This window comes from Vidua macroura, chromosome 6, assembly GCF_024509145.1.
Source record: "Vidua macroura isolate BioBank_ID:100142 chromosome 6, ASM2450914v1, whole genome shotgun sequence".
NCBI lineage: Eukaryota > Metazoa > Chordata > Aves > Passeriformes > Viduidae > Vidua > Vidua macroura.
In genome coordinates, this window is record NC_071576.1 from 878,623 (window position 1) to 895,604 (window position 16,982).

The following is a 16,982-nucleotide window of genomic DNA, read 5'->3' on the forward strand; positions in this document are numbered from 1 at the left end:
CTATAAAATGAAGAACTGAGGTTTCCTCTGTACTCAGACACTGCAGCAGGATGTCATTCCTGCTCCAACCACCCACCCTCGGGATGCTGGGATCCCCTCCACAGGAAACTGGTGCAGAGGAGTATGAGATTCACAAGTGAAAATCTCTTGGTGGGGAGGAGCAGCCCTGAGGACAACACAAGCACATGTGGGGAATGCTGAGCAAAAATCTGGCACTGAAACCAAACCCCCAGGCTGTAAAATCAATGGTTTGGGTGGGAAGGACCTTAAATCCCACCCAGTCCCACCCCAACCTCCCACTGTCCCAGGCTGCCCCAAGCCCTGTGTCCAACCTGGCCTTGGGCACTGCCAGGGATCCAGGGGCAGCCACAGCTGCTCTGGCAATTCCATCTGGGAATTTCAAGTTTTGTTTCTTTATATTATCAGTAAAAAGAAAAAAAAAAAAAGTTGTAGGAGGAAGAGAAGTATGCTAAAGAATTTATTTTAATTCTTACCACCTTTTTTCCTTTTAGTTACTGTTAATAAAATTTTCTTTATACCCTTTTAACATTTCAAGCCTGCTTTACCTTTCTCCTAATCCGATCTCACAACAAGAAGTGAGTACACTAGTGGTTAGCCAACACTAATCCTACCACACCAGTGAGTGCGTTAGCCGAGAAATCTCAAAATTAACAAAATCTCAAATTAGCAAACCAAAACCACTACACGGAATTAGTGTTTCTACCTGGTTTCAAACTGAAACCACCACCCCAGCCAGGAATTCCCAATTCCCAACGAGAGGAATGGCAGATTTGTCTTTACAAACCAGCTGCGGGTCTGCTGGTGGATAAAACCAGCACTGGGAGATAAAAGAAACAACGAGAAGGATTCCATTGATTGATGAATGAAAAAAGACATTTGCTTTTACAAATAAGCTCTAGGTTTGCTGATAAATGAAATTGGACATTGAAAGATGAAAGAAAAAAATGGGGAAAAACCCTAAATTCCATAAGAATTAAAAATTAAAAGGGAGTGTTCTAGATTAGAGGGAAATCTTCGGTATCAGGTGTTCTGAGAAGTCTGAACCTCTCAAGTACCTCAGCCATTGGGGAAAGAGAGAAGGGAAATGTGGCTGGGAAATTGGGATAAAAGAGGAGGCAGCATCCTCCAAAAATCTGATAGACCCCAGGGGAATGCCCCAGGGGAATCTCCCTTTATTTGAATACAGTCAAATGCTCCTCTGTCTCCTCTTTGGACGCAAACCTCTGATGTTTGTGGATGAGTTTTCCTGGCACCAATGCCCCATCCATCCCTGCCCTCTGGCAGTGGAAGGCATTCCCTGGGTCCTGTCCCTCCAGCCCCTGCAGATGCCAGGTCTGGGACCAGGAGCTGCTGCTGGAACCACCCTGCCCTTGGTCCTTGCAGGAATTCAACCTTTGAGAGATGTCCTTGGGTAAATCCTGACGCACCTCCTGCAGCTCCTGCAGTGAAAGGGGTGAGGCAAAAGGACCTGTGGATCTTCCCAGACACTTTGGAATGTGTCACCAGCTCCTCCATCCTGCAGCGCGACCTCCCCGCTCCTCTGGGCTGAAAGAAACCAATATTAAATTAACACAAATTGCAGGAGTCATCCTTATCCTTGCCCTCCCAATTTATCTACCCAAAATAGATCAATTAACACTTTTGAACTGCAAAAAAAAAAAAAGATAACAGATGACTCTGTGGCTTCCCACACTGTGGGGTTTGGTTTTGTACAAGACCTCTCCAGCAGTGTCAGTCCCCAGCTGAATATGAGGTCAGTGATCCAGAGCTCACTTCCCAACCCTCACATTTCCAGGATTTTGGTGTGTTAAGGAGCCTTCTGAGCAGGGAAAGGCCTGGAGGCACCCAAGGTCTGGGTGTGTGCCCAGCTCCTGCCACGGCTGTCCGGAGAGGAGCCACGGCTTGTGTGGGAATTGTGCTGCAATTTTTGCTGCAGCTGAAACTCCCCATGGGGAAAATCAGCTCGTGGTGTGGCCCAAAGGCAGCAGAAGTTGCCTGCATTGCTCAGAAAGCAGTGAGGGCTTCAGGTGAAGCATTTTCTGACCCATCCACAATGAAATCTCGAGCATTTCCCATCACTAAAGGACAAATTCCCTGTGTGCTGTCACAGGCTCTTGGATGGTTTCTGGGAAAGGCAGCAGAGACGCTGGGGCAGCTGCAGCGCAGGATTGAGAAGCCTTTGGCAGAGCTTGGACTGCCCACACCACAAAAGTCCTGCCAAAATGGGTCCTGAGGGAGGAATTAAAGTATGGGAGAGGGGCTGGGCCCTCCCAGGGCTGTTTGGAGCTCATCAAAGGGACAGGCATTGAAAGGAGCAGCGACATCACGCTGGAACCCTGGGCGCTGAGAGTTTCTGTGTTTTTAGGCTCTGACCCCCAGGAGAACACTGCATTGACCTGAGGCTGTAGAAAAATCTTCCAAAATGGAATGGCAGAACTGGGATTGTGGGGGTGGAGTTTGAATAGAAGTGTGTGACATCACAGGGGGGAAAACTCAGAGTTTAAGGGTTTAGAATACAGGAATAGATATAAAGCAAGATGGAGGTTTTAGGGCAGAGGTTGGACCTTCTTCACCTTCTCCTCCTTCTTCTTCTCCTTCTTCTTCTCCTTCTTCTTCTCCTTCTTCACCTTCTTCACCTTCTCCACGGGTTTGGGTGGTATTTTGTAATTGGACAGAAAAGTCCACATTGTGGGACACAGGTGTCTGGTTATTGCGTTAAAAGTGAAAATAATGTAGGTGTCATTTCTTAATTGGACAGTTTATCCTTAAAAGATCTTGTGGGGATAGACATGGGGCCGTTTTGTAGCTTGCTAGTGAAGTGGTGCTGCAGAACTCAGGGCTGGTGAGACTGTGACACAGATAAGAACTGACAAACATCTGAGCCCAAACATGAAACATCATCTCGTGATTTAATCCTGGCCCTGGCAAAAAAAGAAGTGAAGAGTCCATTAGGATCCCTGCAGGCCACAAGCCACACATGAGCTTTGACAAGCCACGTTATCAGGGCTTCCTCCAGCCAGATTATCTCAGGGAGCTTTGGATCCTTCCCTGCACACACCAAACGAAGGAGATGTAAATATCCTCTGAAATCACACCGTTGTTTCCTTCCCGGAGCGTGCTCCCTCGGGTGCTCCTTGCTAATCCTGTTACTGCACAAAGAAAGCATCTGGAGATGCTTTAAGGATTCATTTATCCCAGGTGAGAGGAGGAAACCTCTCCCTGCCACCAGGATCCAGCAGAGTCATTGCAGGGATGTGCCAGGGACACCCACCTGGTCACAGGGGTTGGGGACAGGTGAGTCTGTCACGAGGGGACAGCTGGGGACCGGCTGCAGTGGCACTTGGAATTCACTTCCCACTTCCTTGCAGTGGGCAGCAGAAGCCACTTGGAAATTCCACGGGAAATTCCTGGAGATCTTCACCCTTGGCCAAAGAAGGAAAGAGTCTCTGGCAGCTGCTGGAGGTGGGAAGATGTGAAGGTGGAAAAAGGATTTGAGTCGGGATCCAGGAGCACCTGCTGGGCTTGGATCCCTGCCTGGGCTGGCCTAAGGACACGGAGGGAAGGCACATCCCTGCACAAGGGAAAGAGCAAAGTGGGAAAAGGGAACATCTTTGGCCAGAGAGCAGCTGGGACTGGCTCCAAGCTCCAGCTCGTGGGGCAGGAGAAGGCTGACCCCAGGCCCAAACCCAGCTCCCTGCAGCCAGGGGGACACAGGGGAAGGAGTCACGGGGGTTTGGCTCCCCTGGCTGGATCCTCTCATCCTGGGATGCTCCGGATCGTTTTGTGCTGGGGGATCACACAGAGGGGGAAATGGAGCCCCCTTCTCCTGCTGCCCTGCTGTTAAATGCTCCTCTGGTACTGCAGCCATGGCTGGGACACCCTTCCCTTTGCCAGGGAGAGTTTGGATGGAGCATGGATGGACCCCCAGAATCCCAGATTTCCCAGAGCTAAGGCAGAGAAACGGAACAGCCCCAAGCAAGACCAAAGACAACCTCTGCTCCCTGCCACGAGCAAGGATTAAAGCCCTGCAGGGACAGCATTTCCTGGGCATCTCTGTTCCCCTGCAAGGCACTGAAGTCTCCTTGTGCACTCCTCAGATGAGAGAAACATCTCTGGCAGATCAGAGAGCGTCTCTTGAAAGGGAGACAGGGCTTGAAAACCTTCCTGCTTTGAGGGATTCATTAAAGGAGGAAAGGAGCAGGAAAAACCGAGCGCAGAGAGAGGAACGGAAGCATCTGGTGGGGTTTCAAAGCTCCTGGGGGCTGAGGCAAAGCCAGAGAAGGGATCCAGGCTGCAGGGTCACATCCAGCTGGATGCAGGGAAAGTGGGAAAAGGGGATTTAGGGGAGGAAAGGTGGGAGTGGAGCTCAAGGGGTCTCATCCTCGTGGCTGAGCTTTTGTGGGGGTCACTGCACTCTGGACACCCTAAAACCGAGATTCAGGGATGGGCTGTGCTGGGCTGGGAGGTGCTGCATCAACAACTCTGTGCTGGGAATGTCCAAAGACTCTTGAGGGATGCCCAGTTTATCCCAGGAGATCCAAACCACGACCCTCCCACGAGAATCCCTGACCCTGCAGAGGTTACTGACCCTGGGCCTGAATTTCCCTGAATTTCCTGATTTCCCCTGACTTTCTTGATTTCCCCTGAATTTCCTGATTTCCCCTGAATTTCCTGGTTTCCCCTGAATTCCTCTCGAACCACAAAAGCTGACTCTGCTGGCACAAGTTCCAGTCACAATGTGATGTTTTCCTTTGCATTTTCTGGTCATATCCAGAACTCCCTCCCCAGCCTGGTGGCTGAAATGCTGAACTTTTCTGTCAGACCCTGTGAATTCCATAATAAAATTCCACAGGAAGGACCCTGGTGGCCAGGGGTCATTCCAGGTGCTGCACTGGGCACCCAGCAGAGATCACACAGAGATGTGTGATGAGAACTGGTTTTCTCAAGACCTTCAGCTTTGTTTTCATCCTTAATTAGAACAAAACCTGAAAAATGCAAATTCCTCAAAGAGAAATACTCAGAAAAAATGTCAGTTTGGGCCTAGGAGAAGACAAATTGGAACTTGCTGTTTCAGTAAAATGTGTGCATTAAAAAGAAAAAACAAAAAACCACAACCACACAGCATTTTGTTCTAAAAAACTTCTTCTGAAGATGCCAAAAGAGAAAACTGCTCCTGACTCTGTTTTTCTACTAATGTTCTTTCAAAATGAAATCTACTTGGTTGCACTTATTCTGGGGGGGTTTTAGGCTTTTTGAAAGAAATGGGTATTGAAATTTAATATCATTCTGCTGTTTCTCCCAGAAGAATTGCTGACCACCAGATTACCCCACAATCATCTGGAGACCAAAGAATTCCTTTTATTTTTTGGCTCACACTGCTCAGAATGAAATAGTTCCTCAAAAGTCACAAGATTGTTGTGGCCAGCTCAAGGAGCAAAGTTGACTTTTGCTGTTCTCGAGATCAAGGAGGGATTTTGTTGTAAATTTAAAAGCCTCACAGCAGTTTGTTGCAGTGCTGATCCTTTGATCATGGAGCACAGCGGGATGAGCCCTTGGAACAAGAGTTGCCTGGGAGGAGGCTCTGAATTGCTTTTCTGTCTCAAAAGGTTTTCTCTCTGCGTCCATTTCAAACCATGTGTGGTCACAAATCCATGTGGGGCACTTCATTCCATTCTTCCACTTCTTACTCGCCCCTGAGAAGCAGAAATGATCATCCACAGCTGGCAGGGAATTCTCAGGGACCACAGGAAGAGGATGGGTGTTGTGGGAACCCAGCACACCCCTCTGGCTGCCCTGGCTGGCTCCAGACCCTGGCAGGGGCTCACAGACCTTGGCACGAAGTCAAAAACACCTGTGGCTTCCATTTTAGCCCGTGGGAAAAACTGCCAACTCTGTGTGAGGAATTACAAACCACAAGGGTTTGAGCAGTGTGGTAGTTGAATTAACACAGGGTGGAAAAGTGGAATTTTGGGGTTTTTAGAATGGGGTTCAGGGGTACAAGATGGAGGGATTTGGGCGTGTCCTGACCTTCTTCTCCTGCTCCTTGCCCTCAATGTCTTGCTGTGCTGGTGACACTTTTCTGTTGGTTTCAGGCACAGACACACTGTCCAACACCAATGACAGACATTGGCACGTTATTGTAACCACGGCACACGGAGTTTTTGGTATAAAATGTGAACACTGCCCTGAGGGCAGACAGAATGCCATGGCCGAGCTGCTGGACAGAGCTCAGCAGGGCAGAGAGAGAATGTTCTAGAGAAGGGGAAATAAACACCCTTGAGAAGCCGACCCTGCGCATTCAGACTCCTTCTCTGGCTGGGAGACGAGGACTTTTACACTCTTGGGGTCATCCCAGCACCCAGACCCCAAGAGGGTTTTACTCCAGCTCTCACTGCCCTGCCTGATGGACGAAGATCTGTGATGTGTGACCCAGAAGCAGCAGTGAATGTTGGAAGCCAAAATGCAGGGAACTCTCAGAGCTCTGGGCCTGTGAGCCAAAGCTGAGAATTAAACCCAGGATTTGATTTGGGACCTTGGGAAAGGCTCCCAGACTGAGGTGCTGGAAGGGAGAATGTGGGTTTGTAATTTAAAGCAGAGACACGTTCAGCTAAGGAAAGTTTAGAGTTTTAGAGTTTAAGGTATAGAAATAAAAGCAGTTCCAGAGGCAAACGAGGAGTTTAGAATGCAGCACTGTGGGTTTGTGTGCCATAACAGGATTGGCTAAGAAAGCTCCCACTGTAGCATGGCTCCATAAGATGAAATATTTAAGGATTGGGTCAGAAACATAAATATCCTTGTTGGCAGTGTTTTATTGGTCAATAACTCCTTAAAAAGTCTTGTAACTGAGGGTCTTGTGACCTTCTGATCCGTGCAGTGAAGATGTGAGCTGAGCTCACCCCTCCTGCCTGTGTAGAAGATAAGAAAATAAACCCCATCATCAAAAACAGCTCAGAGGTCCCATTTTGAATTCCTTCAGAATTCCTCACAGTGAACAAACCCTGTCACTGCCTCACTGTGTCCCTCAGAATCCTGGAATTATTGAGATTGGTAAAGCCCTCCCAGCCCATGCAGTCCCAGCTGTGCCCCATCCCCACCTTGTCCCAGCCCAGAGCTCTGAGAGCATCTCCAGGGGACACCTGCAGGGATGGACACTCCAAACCTCCCTGGGCAGTGCCAAGGCCTGAGCTCCCTTTCCATGGGGAAATTCCTGCTGCTGCCCACCCTGAGCCTGCCCTGGCCCAGCCTGAGGCCGTTCCCTCTCCTCCTGTCCCTGTTCCCTGGAGCACAGCCCGACCCCCCCGGCTGTCCCCTCCTGGCAGGAGCTGTGCAGAGCCACAAGGTCCCCCCTGAGCCTCCTTTGCTCCAGGCTCAGCCCCTTCCCAGCTCCCTCAGGAATTCTCCAGCCCCTTCCCAGCTCCGTTCCCTGCCCTGCTCCAGCCCCTCCACGTCCCCTGTCACGAGGAGCCCAGAACTGGACTCAGATTTAAGGTGTGGCCTCAGCAGATCCCAGCACAGAGGGACAATCCCTGCTGCCACCCATTCCTGACCCAGCCCAGGTGCCTTTGGCCTCCTGGGCACACCTGGCTCAGGTTCACACCCTGTCCTTTGCCTGCCCTTACACAAGTAACAACAGAACCTCTCCTTCCCCTGGAAGGGGTCCCGCTCTGCTCACTCCATCTGCTCAGCCACATCCCCACCTCCAGCCCCAACCTCTGCCCCTCACATCATTCATAAAAACACTTCTGAAATACCTGCAGTCACACAGGAAGCTCCAATTGTCACAGCACTGCCTCCTCCAGCCCTCCTGAGAACCCCAGGAATTTGTCAGACAATCGTTTCATTAAAAAACTCCACCAGGCTGCTGTATCACTCCTCTTTTATTTTCTCCTGTAAATAACAACAATAAGCCAGGAGCAAAATGACCCAACATTTGGAAACAGCTGATGAAATGTGGCTGGAAAATGGCTTGAGCAGAACCTTTAATTCAACATTTCCCTCCTGTACCAAATAAGAGCAGCAAAACAAACCCAAACAAAAAAAAAAAAAAAAAAAAAAAAAACAAAACAAAACAAAACAAAAAAAACAACATGAACACAAACAAACAAACCTCACAAAAAAACCCAAATCAGGATTAATTTAACAGAGAAGGTGTGGCTGCCCCTGGATCCCTGGAAGGCCAGGCTGGAGGGGCTTGGAGCAGCCTGGGACAGTGGGAGGTGTCCCTGCCATGGCAGGGGTGGCACTGGGTGGGATTTAAGGCCCTTCCAACCCAAACCATTCTGGGATTCTGTGACCTTGAGCTGATAACTCAGGTGAGGGGGAGGCACCTGGAGGGGACAGAGGCACAACTTTAGGTGCAGGAAAGTGCCAGCATTGAGCTGGGGGACACCAGCAGCTGGGGGGACTCTCCTGCAGCAGAAAGTTCCGTGTGAGCACCCCTGGCTCTGCCTGGAGCTTGGATTTCCCTGGGCTGAGACAGGGAAACGGGGGAAGCACGAAAGCTGACAACCCACGGGCAGACTCTGCTCCTTGTTGTGATGTTTCACCCCTCCAGGGAGCAGAACACTTGCTTTTCCTGGCAGAGGGGACTTGGTGTGGCCACAGCAGATGTTGTGCCCGGGTCTGATGCCTTGAGAAGGAGTTAGATGGAGTTAAAGGATAAAGCAGGGATTTATTCAAAGGATCTCCTGCATGGATCCACCTTGGGCAGCACCAGAGCCCAGCCAGGGCTGCACCCAAGAGGAACCAAAATGGCACAAAATGCACGAGCGCTCCCGGGGGCTCTCACTGGGATCAGCTCTGCTCCATTTGCACCTTGCAGTTCATTGTCCCATTCCAGCTTTAGCCCAGGCACTCCCATCCTGCTTGTTTTTCTCTCTCCAGCCCACGCTGTTTGTGCTCCTGGGCCTGAGCTTTGGATCATTTGTCCTTGGTGCCCAGCTGGAGCAGGAATTGTTTTGTCTCCCTGCTCTGTGCACAGAGCTCAGCATCCCATAATATGGAGCCCAGACCCGCACACTAAAGCAGCACAGAATGTGAAAATAGAAAAGCTAAACCTGAGGCGTGGGTGCCAGCAGCTCTGGGCAGCACAGGACACTCAGACACTCAGCTGCAGCCGGGGAGAGCTGGGACTGGCACGGGAAACACAGGAGCAGCCTGCTCTCCCCACACCCAGAGAGAGCCCAAAGCAGGATTTCCAAACACCCTCCTTGCAAACCCAGTTTGTTCTTTCCAATTTAACACTGTGAAAACCACGTTCACTCTCCTGAGCAAACATAAAAAGCTCAGTGAAGGCCAAGAGCAGACAAGGCCCACAGAGCAAAGGTTATCACGGCCGGGTGCACCTTGGCACTCAGCCAGGAGCACCCTGTGACCTTCGGGGACACCCCTTAAACACCTTGGAATTCCAGCAGCCTGCTGCACCTTCCCAGAGCCTTGTGCACAGTCAACTTTTTCTTTAAACCAGTTCCCATGTCCCAAGAGCTGTTCAGTGTATTTCCTCTTTGGATCTGCTTTTTTAGAGCGTCTGCATCCTTGGCTTGTGTTTTTAGTCCTTTTTTATCATCATTTTCAGTTGCTGGGCCCTGGCCCACACGGCCTTCAGAGGGTGAGTGCTGGTGGGTGGCACATCTGTCCAGGTGTGCTCATCCTGTGTTCATTGGGGTTATCCCACCCCAGCAGGCATTTTAACACAGGCACGCTGATAGCAGCTATTGCCCTGAGCTCCGTGAGCAGCAGAAATAAAAACTGTATCTTTCTAGCAAAGCTGCTGTAACAGCACACACACAGAATGCATTTAACGGTTGTGAAAAGCCAATATTGTAACGTGTGTCTGTAACAATACTGTGAATATTTCCTGACTGCTGTGGCAGGTTTGGGTGTCCCGTGGGAATCCTCTGTGATCCACAGCCAAACCAAATCCCTGTGTATTGCACGGGGAGCAAAAACCTGCAGAGGCACTGCCAAGCCATTTGCATTTCCTTTTGCCTCTCCCAGAGACTGACAGCCCAAACCAGGCCAGGGATGCTTCCACTAGCCCGGGGTGCTCCTGGGAAGGGTCCTGGAGGAGCAGGATCCACCTGGTGCTGCTGCTGGAGGTGCTGCCCCCATTTCCCCATGTGAAAAACGCCAATCACTTGGTTTTTAAAATTTTAAAAGTTTAATAATAGTAATACAATTAGAGCAGTAAAAATTTAGAGTTAGGGCAATTACAAGACAATAAAAAGCAAAGAATTACGGACGTCCGGATGCTCTCGGACACTAAGTCATGAAAAGCATGTTTTGTGAACAAAGGAATTACCCTTAACAACCATGCACTGTTGCATATTCATACATACTTCATGGTTATGCATACATTCTATTTAAAACAAGAAACTGTCTCTGCTGTATATCAGCTGCTTCTTTGAATCCCCATGGCATCTTCGAGTCTGAGCAAGACCTGAAGAAATTCGCTTCTTCTGATAAGAGAACCATCAGTTCCTCTTCTCTGGAAGATTTAGGTGGTCTGTGACTGTTATCTCAAAGCGAGTATCTCATTCCTTAAAAACAAAAACCCACATACATAGCTTCTATTTTAACTACTAAAGCTTCATTTTAACTACAAAACTACATTTACCGTACTATTAAAATGTTAATACAGCACTTGTAATCAATATAGCATAATACATATAGTATTCAATTTAATATTTGCGAAAAGCCAATCATAAAATATGCATTTTTCACACCCAGCACTTCAGGAGGGATGGGCAGCCCCAGAGCAGGCAGAGGCTGCTGCAGGCAGCAGAAATCCTGACCCTGGCACAAAGCAGCTCCTGTTAAATCCAGCCTCTGCAGCACGGGGGGGTTGGAAGGGGCTCCTTGGTATGGAAATGGCCTGGGAGTGCAGCTCCTCCTGCTCCCCTGTGCCCAGCAGGGGCTGGGAATGGGGCTGGGAATGGGGATGGGAATGGGGATGGGGATGGGGATGGGGCTGGGGATGGGGATGGGGATGGGGATGGGGATGGAGATGGGAATGGGGATGGGGATGGGGATGGGGATGGAGATGGGAATGGGAATGGGAATGGGGATGGGGCTGGGGATGGGAATGGGAATGGGAATGGGAATGGGGATGGAGCTGGGGATGGGGATGGGGATGGGGATGGGGATGGGGATGGGGAATGGGAATGGCGCTCGGAATGGGGCTCGGAATGGGGATGGGGATGGGGCTGGGGATGGGGATGGGGATGGGGATGGGAATGGGGCTGGGGATGGGGATGGGGATGGGGATGGGGATGGGGCTGGGGATGGGAATGGGGCTGGGGATGGGAATGGGGATGGGGCTGGGAACAGCCATGTCCCGGCCAGCAGCAGCACCTGAGCAGGAGCAGCTTCCTGCAGATGTCCTGGGAATCGTGGCACTGTCACAGGTGCAGCCATCCGGGAGAAAACGCTCTGGGAGTGGAGAGAGAGCTTGGCTGGGGTGTTCAGAGCATTCCAGAGTCACTGGGGTGGGAAAAGCCCTCCCAGCCCATGGAGTCCCAGCTGTGCCCCATCCCCACCCTGTCCCCAGCCCAGAGCTCTCAGTGCCACCTCCAGGATTTCCTTGGACACCTGCAGGGATGGGCACTCCAAACCTCCCTGGGCAGTTGCTGAGCACCCTTTCCATGGGGAAATTCCTGCTGCTGCCCACCCTGAGCCTGCCATGTCCTGTTCACTGCCACCCACAGCCCCACGTCTCAGAGGAGGCCCCAGACAACAGCCTGGTTGTCAAAACCAGGGTACAAAACTGGTTACAAAACCAGTGCTGCAGGTCAGAGACAGAATCCTGGGATGGCTTGGGCAGGAAGGAGTTAAATCCCATCTCATTCCCACCCCCTGCCATGGGCAGGGACACCTTCCACCATCCCAGAGTGCTCCAAGCCCCGTCCAGCCTGGCCTGGAACATTCCAGGGATCCGGGGGCAGCCACAGCTTCTGTGAGAGACCCAGAAAGGAGCGGAGAGCAACAAACAAGTTTCACACACAAATCAGATTTCCTGAAGAATGTGCTCCACCAGCTCGACTGCGGGCAGCCAGTGGGAAATGCTGCACCTTTGGGAAGCAGCAGGAATGTGCTCAAATGGACTCATTGCTATCAACAACATGTGGGGAATTATCTCTCTTAAGGTAGCAGCACATGCAGAGCTGTCCCCAATTGTAAAGGCTGAAATACAGCAGCAATCTACAGCCATAAGGTGAGATTTCCATCTTTATATGACATGAAAAATGTGCCAGACACAGGTTTGCCCATAAACAAAATTGCTTTTTTTTCAGCTCTGCCTTTAATGTGAAATATCAATCTTTTGGTGGCTTTTATTACAGAGAATTTAGCTTTTGTTTTTGACAGATGGCTCGCACTCAGTCCAGAGTATGACTGTATATCATCCCCGTTATAGACACATCTGAATTGCAGAACATATATTTTAAAAAGGCAGTAATAAATGGCAAAATACCACCTGGCAAAGCGAGGGCAGTCGGAGAGAGCCCACTTGGCCGTGGATTTAAAAGTGAAGAGCTTTGTCAGCTCCGAGCCTCTCACCACGGCTTGTGTTCACATTACAACATCCACTCTTTTGGCATCCAGCTGCTGCCCCACTGCAGCACAGCCAAAACCAACAGAAATATTATTTAGGGCCAGGTTGCAGGGGCTGGTGGGAGGAAACCACACAAATTTCAGTGACCACAGGTTTTTGTCAAGTTTTGTCAGGTTTACTGAAGTTTTCCAGATAACTGATCCAAACCTGGGAGCCCCACCTGCCTCACCCTTCCCAACCCTCTCTATAATTTTACTTTAAATGAATTTGAAACTATTTTCTCACAGACCTATTTAATCTATTTCATGTTCAAGAGTAGCTTAAAGAGTAGCTGTTAATCACATTTTCCATCTCATTAACTCACCTGCACCTTCAGGTTTTTTTTCCCTTTTACACCAACCACTCCAAAGACCAGATGTTCAGCTCCACATCTGCCTGGGTCTTGCCTTCCTCCCAGTTCCTGCTGTTTAGATGGGAGATTGGGAATTGGGAATTCCTGGCTGGGCTGGAATTGCCAGAGCAGCTGTGGCTGCCCCTGGATCCCTGGCAGTGCCCAAGGCCAGGTTGGACACTGGGGCTGGAGCAGCCTGGCACAGTGGGAGGTGTCCCTGCCATGGCAGGGGTGGGATGGGTGGGATTTAAGGTCCCTTTAACCCAAACCATTCCATGATTCCCTGATTTAAGGAGCACTTTTCCGGGAGCTGTTTGACTCCAAGCACCCACATCCCAGGGAGGGGAGGGAGGGGGGTGTTTGGGACACCCAGGAGTTGTGCACATAAATCACTGTCTGGAGCTTTATTGCTCTGCAAACAGGCAAAACAAGGGACATAAATTTGCCCAGCTCAGTCGGTAAAATCATTGATTCGGGAGGACAGGCGGAAAGCAGGGATGCAGCTGCCAGATCTGCTCTGGGTGTGTGTGTTCAGTAACACAGCCCCAGCCCCGCCCCTGCTCTGCAGCGCTCCCCAAACCCCATTCCTGGAGCACCATTCCCAAACCCCATACCTGGAGCACCATTCCCAAACCCATGCCAGCACCATTCCCAAACCCCATCCCAGCACCATTCCCAAACCCCATCCCAGCAGCACCATTCCCAAACCCCATTCCTGGAGCACCATTCCCAAACCCATCCCAGCACCATTCCCAAACCCCATCCCAGCACCATTCCCAAACCCCTTCCAGCACCATTCCCAAACCCCATCCCAGCACCATTCCCAAACCCCATTCCTGGAGCACCATTCCCAAACCCCATCCCAGCACCATTCCCAAACCCCATTCCTGGAGCACCATTCCCAAACCCATGCCAGCACCATTCCCAAACCCCATCCCAGCACCATTCCCAAACCCCATCCCAGCAGCACCATTCCCAAACCCCATTCCTGAAGCACCATTCCCAAACCCAGTCCAGTACCATTCCCAAACCCCTTTCCAGCACCATTCCCAAACTCCTTTCAGCACCATTCCCAAACCCCACCCAGCACCATTCCCAAACCGATCCCAGCACTATTCCCAAACCCCTTCCAGCACCATTCCCAAACCCCATTCCAGCAGCATTCCCAACCCCTTCCAGCACCATTCCCAAACCCATCCCAGCACCATTCCCAAACCCCATTCCAGCACCATTCCCAAACTCCTTTCAGCACCATTCCCAAACTCCTTTCAGCACCATTCCCAAACCCCACCCAGGACCATTCCCAAACCCCATCCCAGCACCATTCCCAAACCCCTTCCAGCACCATTCCCAAACCCCATCCCAGCACCATTCCCAAACCCCATTCCTGGAGCACCATTCCCAAACCCCATCCCAGCACCATTCCCAAACCCCATTCCAGCACCATTCCCAAACTCCTTTCAGCACCATTCCCAAATCCAGTCCAGCACAATTCCCAAACCCCATTCCAGCACCATTCCCAAACCCTCATCCCAGCACCATTCCCAAACCCATCCCAGCACCATTCCCAAACCCTCATCCCAGCACCATTCCCAAACCCATCCCAGCACCATTCCCAAACCCATCCCAGCACCATTCCCAAACCCCTTCCAGCACCATTCCCAAACCCCATCCCAGCACCATTCCCAAACCCCATTCCTGGAGCACCATTCCCAAACCCATCCCAGCACCATTCCCAAACCCCTTCCAGCACCATTCCCAAACTCCTTCCAGCACCATTCCGAAACCAGATCCCAGCAGCATTCCCAAACCCATCCCAGCACCATTTCCAAACCAGATCCCAGCACCATTCCCAAACTCCTTTCAGCACCATTCCCAAACCAGATCCCAGCACCATTCCCAAACCCCTTCCAGCACCATTCCCAAACCCATCCCAGCACCATTCCCAAACCCCTTCCAGCAGCATTCCCAAACCCCATTCCCGGAGCCCTCCCTGCTGCTGCTCCGACACATCGTCAGTGTTCATTAACAACCCCCCCCCCCCCGCCCCCCTGTAATCAGCCACTGAATTTGCAATTTCCCAGGTAGCTGCACAAAAATATTAACCACAGTTCAGGCTCTGTGTGAAATAACAAAACCAGCTGCTTTCCAAACCCTTGGTATTTAAAACCTTTCCATTCCCCGCACAACCTGAGGCAGCTGTGTGGCGAAAGCGAGTGTTTGGAACACAAATGGCTGTGATGATTCCATCAGGAATGATTCATTCCCTTTGCTATCCAGAACAGAGTTTCGGGGCCCTGAATTAAAATCAAATAAAACCCATTTCATCCACTCCTGCTTGGCTTTTTGTCCCAGCCATGTGCGCAGGTCACTTCTACATTTTTAATTTGCCTGCTCTGTGTGGATGACCTGGGCACAGTGTTGGACATCTGGGCACCTGGCACGGCTCCCTGAATTCCAGGAGCAATTCCCACACCAGGCAGCAGCTGGCACGGGAGGCTTTTCCTGGATGGACCAGGCAGGGAAGTGCTGGAGAGTGCCCAGGAAGGGGAGATGAGGGAAGGAACCACACCCAGAGCTCCAGGAGCGTTCGGACACCGCTCGAGGGGTGCTCAGGGTGGGATGGTTGGGGAGTCTGTGCAGGGCCAGGAGCTGGGATGATCCTTGGGATCCCTTCCAGCTCAGGATATTCCATGATTCTATGAGCTCTGCCGGCCATGAGGAGACAGGAGTCTCCACAATTTACAATTCACAAAGAAAATGGAAGAAGTCCGAGTGAAAATTAAAAAAAAAAAAAAAAGTGAAGCATATTCATGAGCAAGACTTGAGAAATTCCCTCTCCAAACTAGTCCCAAGTAGGCATGGAATGGCAGGAAAAGGGGAATGGCCTGAAGCTGAAGGAGGGCAGGGATGGATGGGAGATTGGGAATTGGGAATTCCTGGCTGGGCTGGAATTGCCAGAGCAGCTGTGGCTGCCCCTGGATCCCTGGCAGTGCCCAAGGCCAGGTTGGACACTGGGGCTGGAGCAGCCTGGGACAGTGGGAGGTGTCCCTGCCATGGCAGGGGTGGATGGGATGGCATTGAAGGTCCCTTCCAGCCCAAATTATCCTGCTATTCTCTAAGTGCCCCCCAACCCAACCCCTGGATTTGCTCCACCTCCTCAGGGTGTGGTGGTTAAATCATAGACCGAGCACCTGATGGCCCAGGTTTGTCCAGGCCCACCTGGAATAACAAATCCCACTGCCTTGTGCCACTACTTCCTTCACATCTTTCCTCAGGCACAATTTTAAAGCATTTTCTTCATTCCTGAGTACAAAGGAATAATCTTTGTTAAAAAAAAAAAAAATTCTATAAAAATTAATCCCAAAAGCACAGGGGGAACCCTGCAGGGCAGTGGGTGGTTATGGATACACAACACAACCCCCAGCCCACAGCCCTGGTGGGATCCCTCTCCAGATCCATCAGAACAGCAGGAATGACTTCAGCAGCTTTTCTCTCACTCACATTGCTCGAACAAAGCCCTGGAGTTAGAATAAAGTCCTGAAGAACCCCCTCAGTGCTGCAGCTTTTGTAGCACAGGCTGAGTGTGCACGCAGGGCTATTTATTCTCCTCTATAAATGATATAATTCTGTAACCTGTTTAATTCATGCAGGGGGGTCAGGAATTGACTGCAGTTATCCCAGTCCCTGGATGCACACCCCGTGGCTGCTCTCTCCTCACGCCGTGGCACATCCCAGCTTTCATTAGAACCTGAATATTAAACAAAAGTGATCCTGCTGCAAATCCCGACCCTCTGCCATCCCTTCCTTTCCTTGGGCCCGAAATTAAGGACTTGAGAGTTCAGCACCTGCAGCACAGCTCTGTGAAACCATGGAGAGGTGATGTGGTTAATTCCACACTGGGAATCAGAATCCTGGAATGGTTTGGGTTGGAATGGACCTTAAATCCCACCCAGTGCCAGCCCTGCCATGGCAGGGACACCTCCCACTGTGCCAGGCTGCTCCAGCCCCAGTGTCCAA